The sequence below is a fragment of the Lytechinus pictus genome, unplaced genomic scaffold (genome assembly GCF_037042905.1).
Source record: "Lytechinus pictus isolate F3 Inbred unplaced genomic scaffold, Lp3.0 scaffold_19, whole genome shotgun sequence".
In the NCBI taxonomy this organism is placed as follows: Eukaryota; Metazoa; Echinodermata; class Echinoidea; order Temnopleuroida; family Toxopneustidae; genus Lytechinus; species Lytechinus pictus.
In genome coordinates, this window is record NW_026974140.1 from 11,522,231 (window position 1) to 11,541,629 (window position 19,399).

Below are 19,399 nucleotides of genomic sequence, written 5' to 3' on the forward strand. Positions count from 1 at the left end.
TCGTACCGCTAAAAGCGCGCGCTTCGTCGTCTGCTACCAGACAGTACTGCGCATGCTCATAACTTCGAGAAATTTCCGCAAAGAGTGTGTTTCGGGGCGGTCTGAATGCAAAAATAATTATCTGGTATTTTTGAGCATGTAAATGTTCTCGTAATTTAACGGGATTCTTGTGATCGAGGCGGTTTAAAACTACCTATTGAAAGGTCGCTTTAACAAGATCTTAAAGTGAAAACTTGCCCTTAATAAAGCATTGGACCAAAAAATCTTGCCCTTATAAGTACTTGCTACTGAACCTCACCCTAAGTACTGGGTAGGAAACGTAACCTTTTTAAAACAAGAAAAAAAATTAACCTTATATTTTACCCTTTCACTTGCAATGAGTCTCAGATGATACCTATCGGTTGTGGGGTAAATCACACCCTACGACCACAACAAAGTTTAACCCTTTTTTCAAATTCTGGTTATTTGTATACCCTTGAAATCAAACCCCAATCACATAATTGCCACACAAAAAGAATTTGTTATGTTTTGGACACCTGTATTACGGTAACGTGCTGTATCTTCCACTGATACACTTTTGAAGCGTTTTTTCGGACACGCATGATATCACTTGTCAATGGAAGTGAACCCCTTGTGAAAGGAGAATAACAATGTATAGGCCTAAAGAATAGGAATACACATTGTTCCCCCCCACCCAACTGGAGCGTGATGGTACTCACGATGTCTGCTGTGGATCTTACTCATTTTTTTTAGTAACTGAATAACTTTAGGATGCATATTTGGGTGGAAAACACAATGATGGAAACATGTATTACTGACTGCCTGGTTTGAAAAGAAAATACTCTTTTTTAGAATTGTATTTAAATGTTTATACTGTGATGTTACATGTACCTGTGAGCAGCTACCCCTTATATCATGTGATATAATTATGATAAATTCAAATTTCTGATGGCTCAGGATATCTAAAAAAAAAAATGATCATGCAAGTGTGTCTGATATCAGTTGTCTGGTGACAGATTGAACTAACAGGGAAAATCATTTTCAGTTTTCTGACGATATCACTTTATCAAAATTATAATCACTCAACATTTGGGGAGCTGGTCCCATATCACGTCATAAACAAAAACTAATATTTTTTCATGAATTTTTGCCAAATCCTAATTCATTCCTCCAATTTTTTTGCTTTTATCAAAACCATGCTTTTATGAAGTTAGAGTGAATTTCCCCCTTTACATATTAAGGCTTGGCGTGTAGTTCTGTACAACATTATAATTGTGCTAAAATCGCTAAAAATATCTTACCGATATCGATTTTGGGGCTTTTTGGACATTGTTCTGAGCAGTCAACGTCTTTCGCCTATCCGCCATTTTGATATTGTGCTGTACATCTGTGCTGCCTTCTACGTTGGTACTTCGATAAAATTGAGCTCGCGCTTGTGAATTTTTTTTTATACGATCGAATGGAGTCGAGTGCAGTCACGATGTTTGGATTGCTATATAGCTAAGTGAGATCGTGTTTTGTGGCTAGTAAATATTCATATTTTGTTGAGATTGTGGAGTAATATCCGTTGCTATTCTGTGCATTTTTAGGAAAAATACATTTTCCGCTTGAAAAGCCACTTTCAAAAGGCCGTTTCCGTGAAATCGCGGAAAATCCCTGTCATGTCCCTATATGTACATAATAATGGGTATTATCGACAACGAGAGAAAGGTTATCAATATCGCTAAGTGGCAAAAAACAAGCGATTAACGACAAGACTAGCGATAAAGAGGTTATCGACAACAGTCCTACTAAAAGTACATAATTTTACTCTGCATATAGCTGCAATAATTAAAACAAAATATTTTTTTTATTTGGAAGACAACAAAGCTACAGTGTGTCTACAGTAGTGTCATTCAACTCTATGTGCGGTTAGTTTTGTGCTTGCGCGATCAAGTCAGATAGAGCTCATACACTGTGATTTGGCTAATCTTGTCACTGTGTATTTTTTCTGACTGTTTGACCATTCCATGTTATCAAAGTTGCAAATTTACCCTTGAATTTTGCATAAAACAATTAAATACATGTACCCTATCAATTTTATAACTGGTGTGGTTGATGACTGTGTGTTAACACATACCTTTAAACGCTGGAGCCATACACCATATCTGAATGACACCCCGACTAGCAAACTGTCCAAGACCAAGTTCCATTAAGAACAAAGGGAGTCCACTCAATGCCAACATGAGGAAATAAGGTACAAGAAAAGCACCTGTAATGGGGTAGAAATCATATGTACAGTGCATACAAAAAATGTAATCCAGCTTTCAAGATATATAATATTTAGGGAATATTGGATGGCCTTAAGTGGGATGCGTGGAAATAATGTACGAGCTGAAGAACAATATTGGATGAGTCGGAGACGAATCCAATATTGTTTCTTCAGCGAGTAACAATATTTCTACGCATCCCACGAAAATTGATCATCCAATATTATTATTATTATTTAGATACCCACACAAAGCTTAACATAAATTAATTAAGCAAAAAAAATGTTCATTTTATGTCAATCCTGTAAATCATGAGCATGGCGACTGAGTACTGTCCTTTAAAAAAAAAAGAAATCTCTGTAAAGTTGCGCTAGCGTACAGTGCACTGCAAGCGCATTTGAATTCAATAAATTTACGCAATCTCGCTCCTTTGCCACACCGCCTGGCAACAATTATTATGCAATGCATTTTCATTGTGACGTAACAATCGCTTCATACGCACAATCATTTCTTAACCAATTATAATCTTGTGGGTGGGGCAAAATATTCATTTCATCCAATACGGAAAATATTGGATGGTTTTCATAGGCAAACACGTTAAGAATCAGGTTTAATATTTTGTCTCTTGAAACAACCTCGCAAGACGTCAATAAATATCTGCACCTCTAAAACCCTACATCTAAATAGTAATTACCAAAATATGAAAGAGCAACTCTTCAGATTTTTGATAATGCCCTACTTGTACAGGTCTCTATTACACCACTCATCTATCACCTAGATGATGAAAACATCAGGGAAAATTCAATTTGTTCCCAGGGCTAAAGATGAAATTTTGACTGATCAATGCCTCATCTGAGTGATTTCAGTAAATAACTTTACTTCACAAATTTTATCAGCATTTCTGGTTGTAAGAGAAATACCTTTCAATAATGTTCTGTTAATGGCCATGATTAGTTTGTATATACCCCTTTTGTTAGCTATGTTAATGAACACAAGGCTGAATAGGTTTCTATTCCTTATTTAGGCTTATACCATGGTCACATTTGCTCTACGGCGAGTCGAAAACAGCTGTTTTATTTATTTTTATTCAAACCACCTATATGTAGCTGGAACAAAAACTGTTAAAACGGCTGTTTTTGACTCGCCGTACGGCCGCCGTAGAGCAAATGTGACCGGGGTATTACTGACTGATCAGTTTCAATTCATTTCACCAAAAGCAAAGCTTGGTAAAAATAGAATCTAGTCGTGTCTTTATTTATTTACCCATGCATGTTATCAGTGGTACTGTATATTAAGCATCAATAAAAAAAAAAAGACAATGCTCCTTTATATTCTAGTGTGAATATTCAATGATTCTTTCACACATGAATTAAAAGCCAGGTGTAATAATATTGATGTTCTCATCCAGTTCTTTTCTTTCTTTTTAGAGAGGGGCTTTTTATTTAATTTTTTTTCAAGATGGCTGCCATCTGAGATTTTTGTTGAACCCACAGGTTTTCCCAATCACACGAAACATACAAAACAATAAAGACAATGTATCATGACCTGAACATTTTTATGTTTTAAGTGTTAGCAACATATCAAATGTAAACCAAAATGAAAAGATGTTTGGTATATCAAAATGTCTTGCACTCATTATGGTAAAACTCCAGAATGAAAAAATAAAACAATGAAAACAAAAGTTTGTTTATGTACAATGCAATGTAGAGTCCCCTGCCCAAAGTTGTCAAAAGGCCAATTTACATGTACATGTACTACTGATGATTCTGCATACATACAGGTGTATTGTCTTGGGATATATATTCCACCTGGGCTGAAAGTCAACTTTCAACCCATCACACCAGGTCTGAACAATCACTTTGACTTGAATAATTGACTTTTGAAGACTATCTAAACCAAGTTTTAAATTGATGTGTGTTTTTAAATTATCAAAAGAGTGAAATGGGAAGGATTTTATAGTTAAAATTAGGGGCATGGAAAAAATGATTCATATTCATGACAATTGCTTACCTCCTCCATTCCTGTAGCAAAGATAGGGGAATCTCCAGACATTACCAAGACCTACCGCCCATCCAAGACAGGAGAGAATGAAGTCCATTTTATTACTCCAATGTTCCCTTTTAACGGTAGCCTTACCCTCTTTCTCAGGTAAGCTCCCATCAACCGTCTTCTCTGCGCTCTTTGACAGATCATACTTCACTTCCTCCATTTCTTTTCCATTCATGATTGTTTTAGGGTTGCCTATAGACAAACAAGAAAACAATTAAGTAGTTTTTTTAACAGTCAATGGCGAATTTGGATAAAAGTTTGTACATTGAAGGATTTCACATGTTGCCATTCTTCAAGTCATGTACATGTAGACATGGACATTCTGGAAGGGAAGCACTCTAGACAATATTTTCACTATAAATGATTATTGAATAATGTACATTACCAGATGTCCCCAATTCAAAGTGGTCTTTATTGCAGATGTACATATAAATATAAACAAGGTTTTAAAAATAAAATTTCACGTTATTAATTCAAAATCACTGTAACATGCTTGCAATTTAAATGCATTCTACATGTACATGTGCAGTGTACATGTAAATGTATGTACCGTAGACAAGAACAAGTGAAAATTGGTTTTTAACTTTCCAACTTCAATCACAAGAGCTTTAATACAAATAGTGGTACATGTAGTTTGGTATTATTAAACATGCCCATACTGTATTCTGTCACTTCTGATGGCTTTTAGCAATGTACATTTCCTTTGCAACGAAGAATCATTTTGCACAACCCTTTAAGTCACAAAGCTGAATTCATGTGAACATTGGCAATCCTACATGTATGCCCTACAATAACATTTTGGCTTCTAAGACGAAAACTTCCAATATTCATCTAAAAAAAAATAAATGCAAGCAGTCAATTTCAGTGATAATACATACAAGTACCATGTAGCACCTTTTAAAAAACCAGAGACTCAAAAAGTGGTCCATACATCCAGGCCTCTACAAAAAAAAATTCTGTCACTTGCCCTGTCGGGCAAGTGATGAAAAAATTTGCTTGCCCGATAGAAAAAACTGCTTGCCCAATTTGTTTTATAATTTTATTATGACGGCACTACTATTATTTTTAAAGGTCATACAACATAACAACAATTGAGAATCATGTAATGATACATCTATGAGAGCTGAGAAGCACTATATGGACATATATAGCCTTCACAAGCATCTACATGTACATACATGTATGCTCCATTGAACCGTGGACAAAGATTTTTTCTTTTCTTTTGGCCACAAAAGGCAAGAAAGGATTTTTTCTTTCTTTTTTTGTTGGGAAGCTTTGCCTAAAGAATGCACTGTATGAATGAAGTAAACACCAGAAATCATTGAATTTAAAGGAGGTAATACACTCCAGATCCTTCATAAAGAGACAATTCAATGACATTATATTAGATAGTCCTCATTACAGGACAATTGTCCATACAGTTTACTGAGCAAATAAGAACTTTGTGAAGTGTAACGAAGCATGTGCCTGAGAAGTCATGGTGGAGTTGGCATACACATGCATGTTTTCAAGGGTATTCTGGACCCTGTGGGGAACTGGGCTATAAATAGAGTAAAATTCACCAAGCAAAAAGCTGAAAATTTCAACAAAATCTGATAACAAATGACTTTTAAAGTTTGGCAATATGCATGCCTATGCAATAAGGTGGGCTGATGGTCATGCCACATCACCACTTTCTCTTGTCATATTAGACGGGTCAATATATGGTTTGACCCGGAACAAATTGCAACAAATGATTTTTCAACGGTATTTTGTACTATTTGACCTCAGGAATAACACACTAAAAATCTACCGAAATCTGCATCCGGGAAAAAGGTTATTTTCAAGATGGCGTCCAAGATGGCCGCCATTCACTAAAAATGGATATAACTCACTCATTATCCACCCTAGAATCCTATTTGGGTTCATATTCCATGGTCCAATTGGTAAAAGAATTTATTTATACAAGTTAGAGTGAACATTAGCACTCCAGGGTACCAGGAAAATCCAAGATGGCTCCCAAAATGGCTGCCGTAGTCTAAAATATCCACAATTCATCTATTACTTAAGTGGCTTTAATTTGGTTTCCATCCGATTGTTTTAATGATGAAAAAGTACGTCCGGACAAGTTACAAGGACAGCCAGTGGTCTGGTGTGTCCGAAAATTCAAGATGGCTTCCAAAAATTGAGTTTAAAACTTTAAAATGGCTGTTAATCCTTAAAATGGACATAGCTCATATCACATCCACCTGAGAGATATGATTTTGGTGTCTAGACCATGGTTTCAATGGTCAAATAATACATTGGGACAAGTTACAAGGACAGTCAGTGGTCAGGTATGTTCAAAAATCCAAGATGGCTTCCAAAAATGGAGTAAAAAATGCTGTTGCTACTTAAAAAAAAAACAGTTTGTTCAATATCCGGGAATAGGATTTTTTGTGCCTATACCATGGTTAAATGGGTCAAATAATAAATTGGGATAAGTTACAAGGACGATTGGTGGTCAAGTATGTCCAAAAGTCCACGGTGGCTTAAAAAATAGTATCAATTAGCCGCGATGGTATTTAAAAATGGACATAGTTCATGTTTTATTCGTCAAGGGCATATGATTTTGTTGCCTATATCATGGTTTCAAAAGGCAGCAAATTAGTTACAAGGACAGTCAGTGGTCCACTATGTCGAAAATCTAAGAACTTCCAAAAATCAGAGTCTAAAATGACTGCTGCTACTTTAAAAATGGACATAGTTCATTTAAAATCCACCTAGGAGATATGATTTCGGTGTCCGCACTATGGTTTCATGGTTAAAATCATACGTTTGGACTGGTTACATTGATATGCAGTTGTCCAGTTCGCCTAAAACACAAGAGGGTTTTTAAAAAAGGAATCTAAAACAACTCATATCATTCAATAGTGGTCAGAGTTCTACAATATTCATCTGCAAGAAATAATGTTGGTGTCCAAATTGTGGTATGAAGGGTCAAATAATACATTTGGACAAGTAACAAGGATGGTAAGTACTCCATTTTGTCAAATAATCCATGATGGATCCTAAAATTTCATCAAAATGGGTGCTGTTACCAACTCATGAAACAATATGATAACTTGTCCCCATGCATTTAAATCTTTGATTTTTGGACATACCTGACACCTGACTGTCCTTTCAATTTAACCCAATGTATTGTTTGACCCTGTAAACTCTAGTATAGACAGCAAAATCATACCTCCAAGGTGTATTTATAATAAACTATGCATACTTTTAAGTAGCAACAGTCAATTTACACCCAATTTTTTTGAAGTAATCTTGGTTTTTTAACATACAGACAACTGACTGGTCTTGTAACTTACCCTAGTGTATTACTTGACCCTTTTAAACCATGCTTTTAACACCAAACTCATATTCCCCAGACAGATATTAAACAAACTATGTCCTTTTATAAGTAACATCAGACATATTTTTACTCCATTTTTGGAAGCCATCTTGTAATTTTGGACATACTAGACCACTGACTGCCATTGTCTTGTCCTTATATATAATTTGACACTTGAAACCATAGTTTAGACACCGAAATCATATCTCACAGCGGATTTAAAATGAGCTATGCCACTTTTAAGTATCAACAGCCATTTTAGAATCAAGTTTTGGAAGCCATATTGGATTTTTGGTCATACCAGACCATTGACTGGCCTTAAAACCTGTCCTAATGTATTATTTTGGCCCTTAAACCAGTGGTTTAGACACCAAAATCGCATCTCCCATGCCGATATGAAATAAGCTATGTCCGCTTTAAGTAGCAGCAGTCAATTTAGTATCAATTTTTGGAAGCCAACTTAGATTTTTTGACCGACCAGGCCACTGACTGTCCTTGTAACTTGCCCTAACGTATTAATTGATCCTTGAAACTAGTTGTTTAAACACCAAAATCACATTTCCAGGCGGATATGAAAGGAGCTTTGTCCGCTTTAAGTATCAGCAGCATATTTTTAAGACCAATTTTTGGACGCCATCTTCGATTTTTTGACATACCAGACCATTGACTGTCCTTGTAACTTATCCTAATATATTATTTGACCCTTGAAACCAGTGGTTTAGACATCAAAATCACATATCCCAGGCCAAAATGAAATGAGCTTTGTCCGCTTTAAGTATTAGCAGCCATTTCAGAATCCATCGAGGATTTTTGCACATACCAGACCACTGACTTTCCTTTTAACTTGTCCCAATGTATTATTTCACCCATTTAACCATGGTATAGACTAATGTTGTAACCCGCAAGTGAAAACCCGAACCGTACCGTCCCGTATAATCCAATAATTTGCAAGCGGGACCCGCTGACCCGTCGGGTTTTAACCCGCAAGTAAATTTATCTTTGAAAAATGAAAATTATTTCTGCAATCCCCACACTATACAGGCTTAAATCACGAAAATATATGCCAACTACTAACCTAGCCTAGAGTGAATTTACTTACAATTTGCAAATTCGCCTTTTATTCCGGAGAGAAAATGTTTTTGGGGGTTACTTTGTACCCGAAATGGATCGGCTCTGATCTCGTAATCGAAAGCATTGCGCAATTAACTCCTCGGCCGGATCGGAGCCGCAGCTCAGCGCGCGCTAGCTACATGTAGCCCAGGCTGCCCAGCAAATTCGATGTTCAGTTTCCCGTCGCCCGCCCGCGTTATGAAATTTGGACCGCGTTTAAAAATCAAATTCTGAAAATAATTCATTATTTTACTATTTTGACATAGATCTAGATTCAGAACTGATATAAAACATTAATATAAGCTTTTCAGTCACAATTACTTGTATATCATGTAAATACCTGTAATTCTTTTCTTGTTTTTTTCTTGTGAATGGAATGACACTGCATGCTCAACCACACCTCGAGCGATGTTCGTGCAGGCTCCACTCAACTTCACTTCTGCTACACTACGCTCTACCTACCCGATGTCATGTAGCGGTAGTGAAGTGGAGTGGAGCCTGCACGAACATCGCTCGAGGTTTGGTCGAGCTACCTCAATAAATCCCATAGTCTAGTAACCTCGCATTGGTGAGTTGTCATACGGCATATCAGACAAAAAAAATCATCAAACAAAACTCAATCTGTTTTACAACTTACAAGGCCGACGGAGGCTCACGCACGTACGCATTAGCGCTTGTACTAGCTAGCCAGTCTGAGCTCTGTCTCTCTGCCAGAGCTCTGGGGGACAATTCGCTCTGTAAAGGCCTCAATGATGGTGATTTTATGTTTCAGACAGAGTTTATATTTCGGGAATATTATTCAAAACTGCCAATAAAGTTAGATGATTTCTTCATTGTCATGTATATTTAAGTTATTAATGAGTTCATTCTCACCAAATTTAGACTCCCCCATAGAGAAATGCAGTTTTCGTGGAGATCTGCGTTTTCAAAGAACATCAGGAAAAGTTAGGGTATGTGGGCCTTTATTACATGGCCAAGTACTGGAATTAGATGGAGTAGAAATTAGATATTGAATTCATTTATATCCAAGTTCAACTCATAGTCACACCCACACAAACACACCCACATCCAAGATAGTAAGCATGAAAAAAATAACTTTAAAATCATGCAATATTAAACAATAAGTAATAATTAATTTAATAAGTGAACAGGGATTCCTCAAAATACAAAAACGTAGCATTTGAAAAGAGCCCCCGAAATGAAAAAAGTAGCCTCCAAAACGGTAGAAATGGAGACCCTGAAATATTACAAAAAAATGAAAATGGAACCCCCCAAAAAAAATGATTGATTTGCTCCCTGGCTTCAAGACAGTTCCACAGAATAAAAGTGCGTTCAAAGGTACAAAAGGTCAAATCTTCTGGAAAATAATGAATAATGAAATCCTCATTATGAGCTGGAAAAAATGGGACGGGAAACTCGACATCGAGTTTCATTGGCCTATGCGATTGCTTTTGACTAGACTGTGCTGCGCTGCACTGGCGCGCGCTCCTTCTTCGAAAGAGCAACTCGATGTATTTATGTCGAACTGTCTCAGTCCTGTTCACTGTTCACAAGACAAAAATACGCCAGCATTTTTTTAAAAGGAAATATCTACGTCTCTAAAAGAATCCGCCACGTAAGAAGCACATGATCCTAACTCAATTTTCATTGTTAATGTTTTTATTATGCGTCGTTACTTCTCCCTTTTTTTTCGCATGACGGTCTGCAGGTTTGAGAATGAACTCGGCCCGGCCCGCAACCCGCGATCGGGGGCATACCGGCAGGTTAACCCGTACCGCAACAGGTGCGGGTTACAACATTAGTATAGACACAAAAATCATATTTCTGGACATTGAGCAAACTATGTCGGCTTTTTTAAGTAGCAACAGCAAATTTCGACTCCATTTTTGGAAGCCATCTTCGATTTTTGAACATACTGGACCACTGACTGTCCTTGTAACTTATCCCAATGTCTTATTTGACCATTGAAATCATGGTCTAGACACCAAAATCATTACGTCCCAGGCGGATATGAAATGAACTATGTCCATTTTAATTATCAACAGCCATTTTAAACTCCATTTTTGGAAGCCATCTTGGATTTTTGGACACACCAGACCATTGGCTGTCCTTGTAACTTGTTTCAATGTACTCTAATTTCACCCTTAAAACCATTAAATAAAAAACAAATTTAGATGAATTGTGGATTTTCAGCCTACGGCAGCCATTTTGGGCGCCATCTTGGATTTGCCTGGTACACTGGAGGGCTTATAATGCGTTCTAGCCTAAATCAATTTTTGTACCATCAGACCATGGAATATGAACCGAAATAGTATTCTAGGGTGGATAATGTGTCAGTTGTATCCATTTTCAATGAATGGCGGCCATCTTGGACGCCATCTTGAAAATAACCACTTTCCCGGATGCGGATTTTGGTAGATTTTTAGTATGTTATTCCTGAAGTCAAATAGTACAAAATACCGTTGAAAAATCATTTGTTGCAATTTGTTCCGGGTAAGGCTATTTTTGGTCGTATATTGACCCCATCTATATGTTCATACAGAGTACATGTGAGTATGATTGATGTCTTCCTAATAACAAAATCAGTTGCAGCAGTTAGTATCTTTCAGCTGTCATTCAAATTTTGTTCATTCTTGGACGAAATTTGTATAGTTTCATAAGCCTAATACATGTGAAATACAATTTAAGTACAAAATGCAGGAATGTGACATCATCAGCTTGCTCATTCCATATTCATGAAGACACAAATATAGGCCTACAGTATGTAGTGTATCTGTGATGAATTCTTATTTCACCCTTCTGTTATTTTTCACCATGATCTGTTTTCAGCTAAAAAGCATTCATTGCTTCATATTTTAAACTTTTTTCACATTTGGCTGGTATGAACTAGTAGGTCAAAACAATAATAAAGGCCAAGTCCACCCCAGAAAAATTTTGATTTGAATAAATAGAGAAATATCAAACAAGCATAACCCTGAAAATTTCATCAAAATCGGATGTAAAATAAGAAAGTTTAATATGACATTCTAAAGTTTTGCTTATTTTTCACAAAACAGTATATGACAACTCAGTGATGCAAATGAGAGTATCAATGAGTTTGGATGAACTGCCATGCCAATCCCCACTGAAACCGCTTTATCATCACAAAATTCTGCTGTAATGAGAATGTACCAGGTACTCAATCAAGAGTCATTCAAACAATTTGTTTACAGTTCTTTGGCCTATCATTCTTCTCAAATTGATTTAATGATACTGAAGGTGAGCCACTTAACATTTGTTACACTTAAAGCAACTACATGTGTAAATAAAGTTTAATAAACATTAAAGGGATGGTCCGGGCTGAAAATATTTATATCTTTATTCATAGAGTAGAATTCACTGAGCAAAATGCCGTAAATTTCATCAAAATCGGATAACAAATAATAAAGTTATTGAAGTTTAAAGTTTAGCAATATTTTGTGAAAACAGTCGTTATGAATATTCATTAGATGGGCTGACATCTCCACTTTCCGTTTTCTTACATAAAATCATAATTTTTTCATTATTTCATACTTGTGTGAATAATATGTCTCCCTTATAATGAAATAAGTTGCAGCAATAAATATATAATACACTAAATCAGTTGTCATTCCAATTTTTCTACTTCTTGGAGGAAAAAATTTGAACCTCATTTCATATAATAAAATACAAAAGAACAAGTGGAGATGTGACATCATCACCTAATGAATATTCATGACGACTGTTTTCCCCAAATATTGCTAAACTTTAAAATTCAATAACTTTGTTATTTGTTATCCGATTTTGATGAAATTTGTGGCATTTTGCTCATTGAATTCTACTCTATTTATTAAGCTATAAATAATTTCAGCCCAGGCCATCCCTTTATTAAATAGATTACCTAAATAAATTGATAAGAAGTTAAGAGTCAAAAAATAGTTCTGTGTCTGCAGTGTAGCTCCAAGGTCAGGCCTTAAATTCATCATTTTTAGGGCAAGGCCAGTTTGTCCTTAAAATACCTCGTATTTTTTAGGGCACCAATGCCACTACAAAGGGCACCAAGGCCAAAATCTTTTTCCAAGAAGGGCATCAAATGCTGTTTTTTTCGGTATCCTTATTTTAGATGTCAAATGTACTTAATCTTGTACAGGGTGTTACATAACTTTTTGTATAATATCTAAATAGTTGGAAAATACTTGCCCGAATATATATTTCACTTGCCCCCCAAAAAAATATTTCAAAACAAGATTTTACCATTTAAAGGAAAGAAGTGCTGTTCTATGAACATGTACATGTACCATTGCCCCTTTCCTCTCTTAAACATACATGTATGAACTGATGTACTTTGTATTAATTTTATAAAATTTAATTTTTTTTTTAAAGTGATTTTATCTTACCGGCCATGACCAAAATTAGTGTGTTGATATGCCATTTGAATTATTTCCTCTCTCATATATTTTCATGTACTTTTGTCATCGTGGCACAAAATAAAAAAGGGAATAACTGAAAATAATTATATAAGAAGAAAGAAAGAAAAATATAAAGAAAGAAAGAAAAAGATAGAAAAGGAAAGGAAGGGAGGGTGAACAAATAGGTGAAATAAAGAATGAAGGAGAGAAAGAAAAGAGATGAATGGAGAAGAAAAAAATGAAGGGGAAAAATGACGTAAGAAAATGAGGAAAAAAAGTAGACAGTGAAAAGAAAGAAAGTTAGAATAAAAGAAGGATGAAAGAAATAATAAAGGAAAGAAAAAAGGTTTCCTTCATTCTTTGAAATAAATAAAGAAAAAAAGAAAGAAAAAGAAATGGATGATGGAAGAATGTTTGAAAAAAAAAAAGGAGAGAAAGAAAAAAAAGAGTAAGAAAAAAAAACGGAGAATGAATGAAGGAAAGAAAAATGTTTCCTGCATTCTTTGAGAAAAGAAAGAAGAAAAACAGGAAGGGAGGGAGGGAATAGCAAAAAGGGGAAAAAGAAAATAAAGAATGAAATAGAGGATGAAAGAAAGGGAGAGAATGAAAAAAAAGAAATAATGGAAGGAAAGAAAGGGACAGAAAGCAAAGAGAAATTTAAGGAAAGAAAGAATGAAATAAAAAAAAGAAGGAAAGTAAGAGAAAGAAAGAAAAAAAAAACAATGAGGGACATGTGAAGAAGGAAAGAATGAAGAACATAAATGAACACAGAAAGGAAGGAAAGCTAGGAAATAATAAGAAATAAAGATTGATAGCATGGAAAAGGGAATTCAGAAAAGATAGGATGAAGAAAGGAATGGAAAAAAAATCAGGAAGGAAGATAAAGAATAAGGGAAAGGAAGAGGAAAAGGAATGAAAGGCAGGAAAGCGAAAAGAGAGTGAAAGCAAGAAAATAATAAAAGTAGGAAAGAAGAAAGAGGGAATGACAGAAAGAATGAAAAGAAATAAAGGAGAGGAAGGGAGCAAAAAAAATAAGGAAAGAAAGAAGAAAGGAAATTAAAGGAAAGTAAGAAAATTAGGAAGGAAAGAACAAGAAATGAACAGAGAGAAAGGATCCAGAAAGAAAGCTAGGAAAGATTTGAAATAAGATAGAACAAAAAAAGGCAAGCAGGAAGGATAGAAGAAAGGATGAAGAAAAAATGATAGAAAAGAAAGAAAGAAATGAAGAAGAAATTAAAGAGGAAAAAAGATCAAACTTCAAGAAAACAAAAAAAATGTAATCATCTAACAAAAATCTTACTGATATTTGTTTTTTTATAATATAATTAAAAAATTGTTAGAAAACTAAAATGTTTTAGAAACGAATAAAATTTCAAACTGAAACATTGTCTAACTTTAAAAATTAAACATCGCGGCATAAAACGTACACATGCTAGGCATCTCTCTTCCCATTGTCTGTTCGCACTGATAACAAGAAGACTCAACAAAAGCTGAAACAACTACCTGGTAGATCGATCTAGTAATGAAAACTCAATAACTTGCTCCTCCGATTACATCACCAAATCATTAATCTAAGAATCCATATACATGTAATTATAAAAAATTCCTGCCGATCTTGTGATTATTTTGTTGGAAAAACTGTTAATCAGGTGAGATTGTTCACTTTGATTCAGAGTTTGCAAATCTCCTCTGACCATGCATGCCTGCCACACACCACAAAGGCAGGCAGGCCAGCTCACGTGCAGCAGCTAGTACATGTACACTGTATGGCGGGCCAAATGTCCGCCAGTCAATTCCGTCCAATTCAAGCCATTCCGTACACAAAATATGTTTTTATTCAGACGAAAATAATTTCGTCATGACAAAGTTATTTTTTGTCACACGAAATGAATGTCGTCGAGACGAAATGTAATTGCGTCTACATAATTTATTTCGTACCATACGAAATAAATTTCGTCGAGACGAAATGTACTTGGGTCTACAAAATTTATTTCGTACCATACAAAATGAATTCCGTCGAGACGAAATGTAATTGCGTCTACAAAATTAATTTCGGACCATACGAAATGAATTAGCTATAACGAAATGTAATTCCGTGTACAAAATAGGCGCACCATGTGTCATGTGGAAAATTCCGTCGAATTTACGCCATTCTGTACATAAAATTTGTTTTTCTCATACAAAAAACATTTCGTCATTACGCAGTGTATTTTGTACCACACGAAATGAATTTCGTAGAGACGAAATTCATTTCGTACCCTACGAAATGAATTTTGCTATAACGAAATGGATTGCGCTGACGAAATGTACTTCCTATGGTATGAAAAGTCTTTCGTTGCGATGCGAAGATTTATTCTGTAAATGAAATGATTTTCCATCGGACACTTGGCGCGCCAAGTGTCCGATGGAAAATTCATTTCGTTTACAGAATCGGACACTTGGCACGCCAAGTCCGCCAAGTGTCCAAAAAATTCATTTCGTGTAAGAAACAGCATTTACACCCGTTCTGTCGAGTGGGTGTCAAGGGTAGTGTCATTTGTGGGACAGGCAAAGCGATGAGACACATTGTAGTGAAATATTTAATATCGCTTTGAAATGTCATTTCATGTTTGTTTTTTTACTTTTTGTCCTTTTCTTTCCTTTGTGGTTCTTTAATCGTCCTCTTTCTCTGTCTCTCTTTATCACTTTATTTTATTTCTCTTTCTTTTTAATCTTCCCTTCTTCTATTTTCATTTCGTTTGTGTTGTTTCTTTCTTGCCTCCCCCTGATGATATGGTCGCTCTTCTACTGTCTATCCACATAGTTATTTCCATTACCCGATTAATACATACATGTACATTTAGAGGTCAGGTATACCCCAGAAAAATGTTGATTTGAATAAATAGAAACAATTCAGACGAGCATAACGCTGAAAATTTCATCAAAAATCAGATGTAAAATAAGAAAGTTGTGACATTTTAAAGTTTCACTTATTTTTCACAAGACAGTTATGCACAACTCTGTGAGATGGAATTGAGACAGTCGATGATGTCCCTCACTCACATCGAATTTTGATAAAATTTTCATTGTTATGCATGCGCATATTCTGGGGGGGGGGCTTTCGGGGCCCCCGGGTAGGCGAAAAGGGGGGCGCCAAAAAGAAGAAAAGAGAGGAAAAGAAAAGGGGAAGAAAAAGGAGAGAAAGAGAGAAAAGGGGAAAGAAAGAGAGAGAGAAAAATAAGAGGTAAGAGGTGCGCCGAATTGATGTTCGAACTTGGGGGCGCCGAATAGAAATTCGACATAGGGGCGCCGATTTGATCTTCAACATGGGGGGAGGGGCGCCCCGAATTGATATTTAGCCTGGGCAGGGGGCGCCTATATTCGACCTTTGGAGACGCCAATTTGATGTTTGACCGGGAGGTGCAAAATTCATGTTACCAAGTCATGAGATTGGCGCTCGCACTCGCATCAAATGCATCGTTAAATGGAGCCTATAATCTAGGCGGAGGCTGCAGTTATTGTCTTTGCTGTTATGCTGAACGTAAGCGATACGTCTGATCTGGCGAAAACTATGCATTGTTTAGTATAAAAGTGAAGATCGATCCTGTTCATGGTTAGATAAGTGCTTCGATTGTCAAAATTTTTGGTCAGAATATCACATTTTTTAGCTCATGGTTCGCGTTCTCACAATTGTTTAGATAGATACGCACCCTGTTCATGGTTAACAAATTTGCTTAGAATGTCCAGCTTCTTTGGGTCGTAATACATAAAATTTTAAGCCCGCGCTATGCGCTCGCATAAAATTATTCGTTAGATGCCCATTCTGTTCATGATTACCAAGAGTGCTTAGAATGTCCAAATTTTAGGTTAGAATATTCACAACCTGTATCAGTTTTTTTTAGATAGATACCATACTATTCATATTTACAAAATGTGCTTAGAATGTCCAGTTTAGTCGGAATATCAAAAATTTTAATGCGAGCGCAAATGATTTTGTTAGATACCCATCCTTCTTCTTCATGATTACCAATAGTGCATAGAATGTCCAAATGTTAGGTTATATCATAAATTTTCTGCTCGCGCTTCACACGCGCTCGCATCAATTATTTGATAAAGCTAACCCAGAAGTGCTTAGAATGTTCAGTTTTAGGTCTTACATTAAACAAGTGGAATGCCTCTGGCCGTCTCACCTGCATCACGCGATTCAATATAGCAGCAGTGCTGATTTTGAAAACTACTATAACTCGCACAAGATGTTCAGTGATACTTGGTTACTCTTATTTCAACGTTTTATGAACTAGACCAATACACTTATAGAGATATGATGGCAATTCAACAAATACCCCCAACGTGGCCAAAGTTCTTTGACCTTACATGACCTTTGACCTTGATCATGTGACCTGAAACTCGCACAGGATGTTCAGTGATACTTGATTACTATTATGTCCAAGTTTTATGAACTAGACCAACACACTTTCAAATTTATGGCTGTAATTCAACAAATACCCCAATTTGGCCAAAGTTCATTGACCCTAAATGACCTTTGACCTTGATCATGTGACCTGAAACTTGCACAGGATGTTCAGTAATACTTGATTACTATTATGTCCAAGTTTCATGAATCAGATCCATAAACTTTCAAAGTTATGATGGTAATTCAACAGATACCCCCAATTCGGCCAAAGTTCATTGACCCTAAATGACCTTTGACCTTGGTCATGTGACGTGAAACTCATGCAGGATGTTCAGTGATACTTGATTAACCTTATGTATAAGTTTCATGAACTAGGTCCATATATTTTCTAAGTTATGATGACATTTCAAAAACTTAACCTTAGGTTAAGATTTTGATGTTGATTCCCCCAACATGGTCTAAGTTCATTGACCCTAAATGACCTTTGACCTTGGTCATGTGACATGAAACTCAGGCAGGATGTTTAGTAATACTTGATTAACCTTATGGCCAAGTTTCATGAACTAGGTCCATATACTTTCTAAGTTATGCTGTCATTTCAAAAACTTAACCTCAGGTTAAGATTTGGTGTTGACGCCGCCGCCGCCGCCGTCGGAAAAGCGGCGCCTATAGTCTCACTCTGCTATGCAGGTGAGACAAAAATTATCAGCTCGCGTTTTGCGCTTGCATTAATGTTGAGATATAAAGATACCCATCCAGTTCTCGATTACCAAAAGTGCTTACAGACGTTCCATATTTGAGGTCAAAATATCAACAATTTTCCGGTCGCGTATCGCACTCGCATATACGTCTACCTGTCATAATCACGGTAACAAAAAGTGCTTAGAATTTCTGATCGGGAAACATAATAGATGGAATTTTTTCCACCCCCCCTCCCATTAGCGAAAGCTGGATCCGCCCCTGGAAAAGAAATGTCAGCTCGATCTCACCACATAATTTTAGAAGGGCCTACTCTGATGAAAAGTTGAAACCCCGAAGTGCTTTAGATTTTTAATAAAAATCTATGTCTTTAGTGTGCCGTTTCATAAAGCTGATCGCACGTTAACAGCGTGACTTTAAGAACCACTGGTGATCCTTTGTGGTAAATGATATTGAACATTTAATTTTCATCGGTGATCATTTAGAACTCAAAAAAAGGGTTAACCGGTCAATCTAAAAGTCGCTCTAAACTTACGTTGAGCTTTATGAAACACCCACCCTGTTGCATTTATTCTTTTCAAAAAGTGGCATGACAACATATTCATGGATATTTTTTTAATGAACACATTAAAAAAGTGGTCTTCGATTGTCCCTTCTTTTTCACGTCATTATGAAATAAGATAATTCAACACGCATTTAAGGCACCAATGTGTGTCAGGCGGGAGGTGGGGGCGCAATTTTCCAAAAGTTCAGAGTCGCAAAAATTAGGTCGCCCCCCCCCCCCCCCCCTGTTATACTTAGTGTTGGATTTTTTTCTCTTTTTATTCATATCAACTTTTTGTTGGGGTGGACTTGTCATTTAAGTTAGTTTTACTGGGGGGGGGGGGGCATGGGACATTAACCTAGGGGCCAGGCTCAGGGAAAAAAATAATTATTGTTTTTCGGGGGCTCCATTTCAATTTTTTGTAAAATTTTGGGGGCTCCATTTCTACCTTTCGGGGGCTACTTTTTGCATTTCGGGGGCTCTTTTCAAATGCTACTTTTTTGTATTTTGAGGAATACCTGTTCACTTATTAATGAATTATTACTTATTGCTAATATTTTATGATTTTTAAAGTTATTTATTTCATGCTTAGAATCTTGG

The 19,399-nt window shown here is 36.1% G+C and overlaps 1 long non-coding RNA gene across 2 annotated transcripts; it reads right to left on the reverse strand.

The window, feature by feature from the left end:
• Positions 1-472: 472 nt before the first annotated feature.
• LOC129259964 (uncharacterized) lies at positions 473-5,358 on the reverse strand. 2 transcript variants are annotated; one of them, XR_010296689.1, is made up of 3 exons: positions 5,193-5,358; positions 4,260-4,490; positions 473-2,251 (listed from the first exon to the last, which is right to left on the reverse strand). It is a non-coding gene; the product is annotated as an uncharacterized LOC129259964 (long non-coding RNA). The 2 variants fall into 2 exon arrangements; XR_010296690.1 differs by lacking the exon at positions 5,193-5,358 and adding an exon at positions 4,958-4,979.
• Between the last annotated feature and the right edge of the window lie 14,041 nt (positions 5,359-19,399).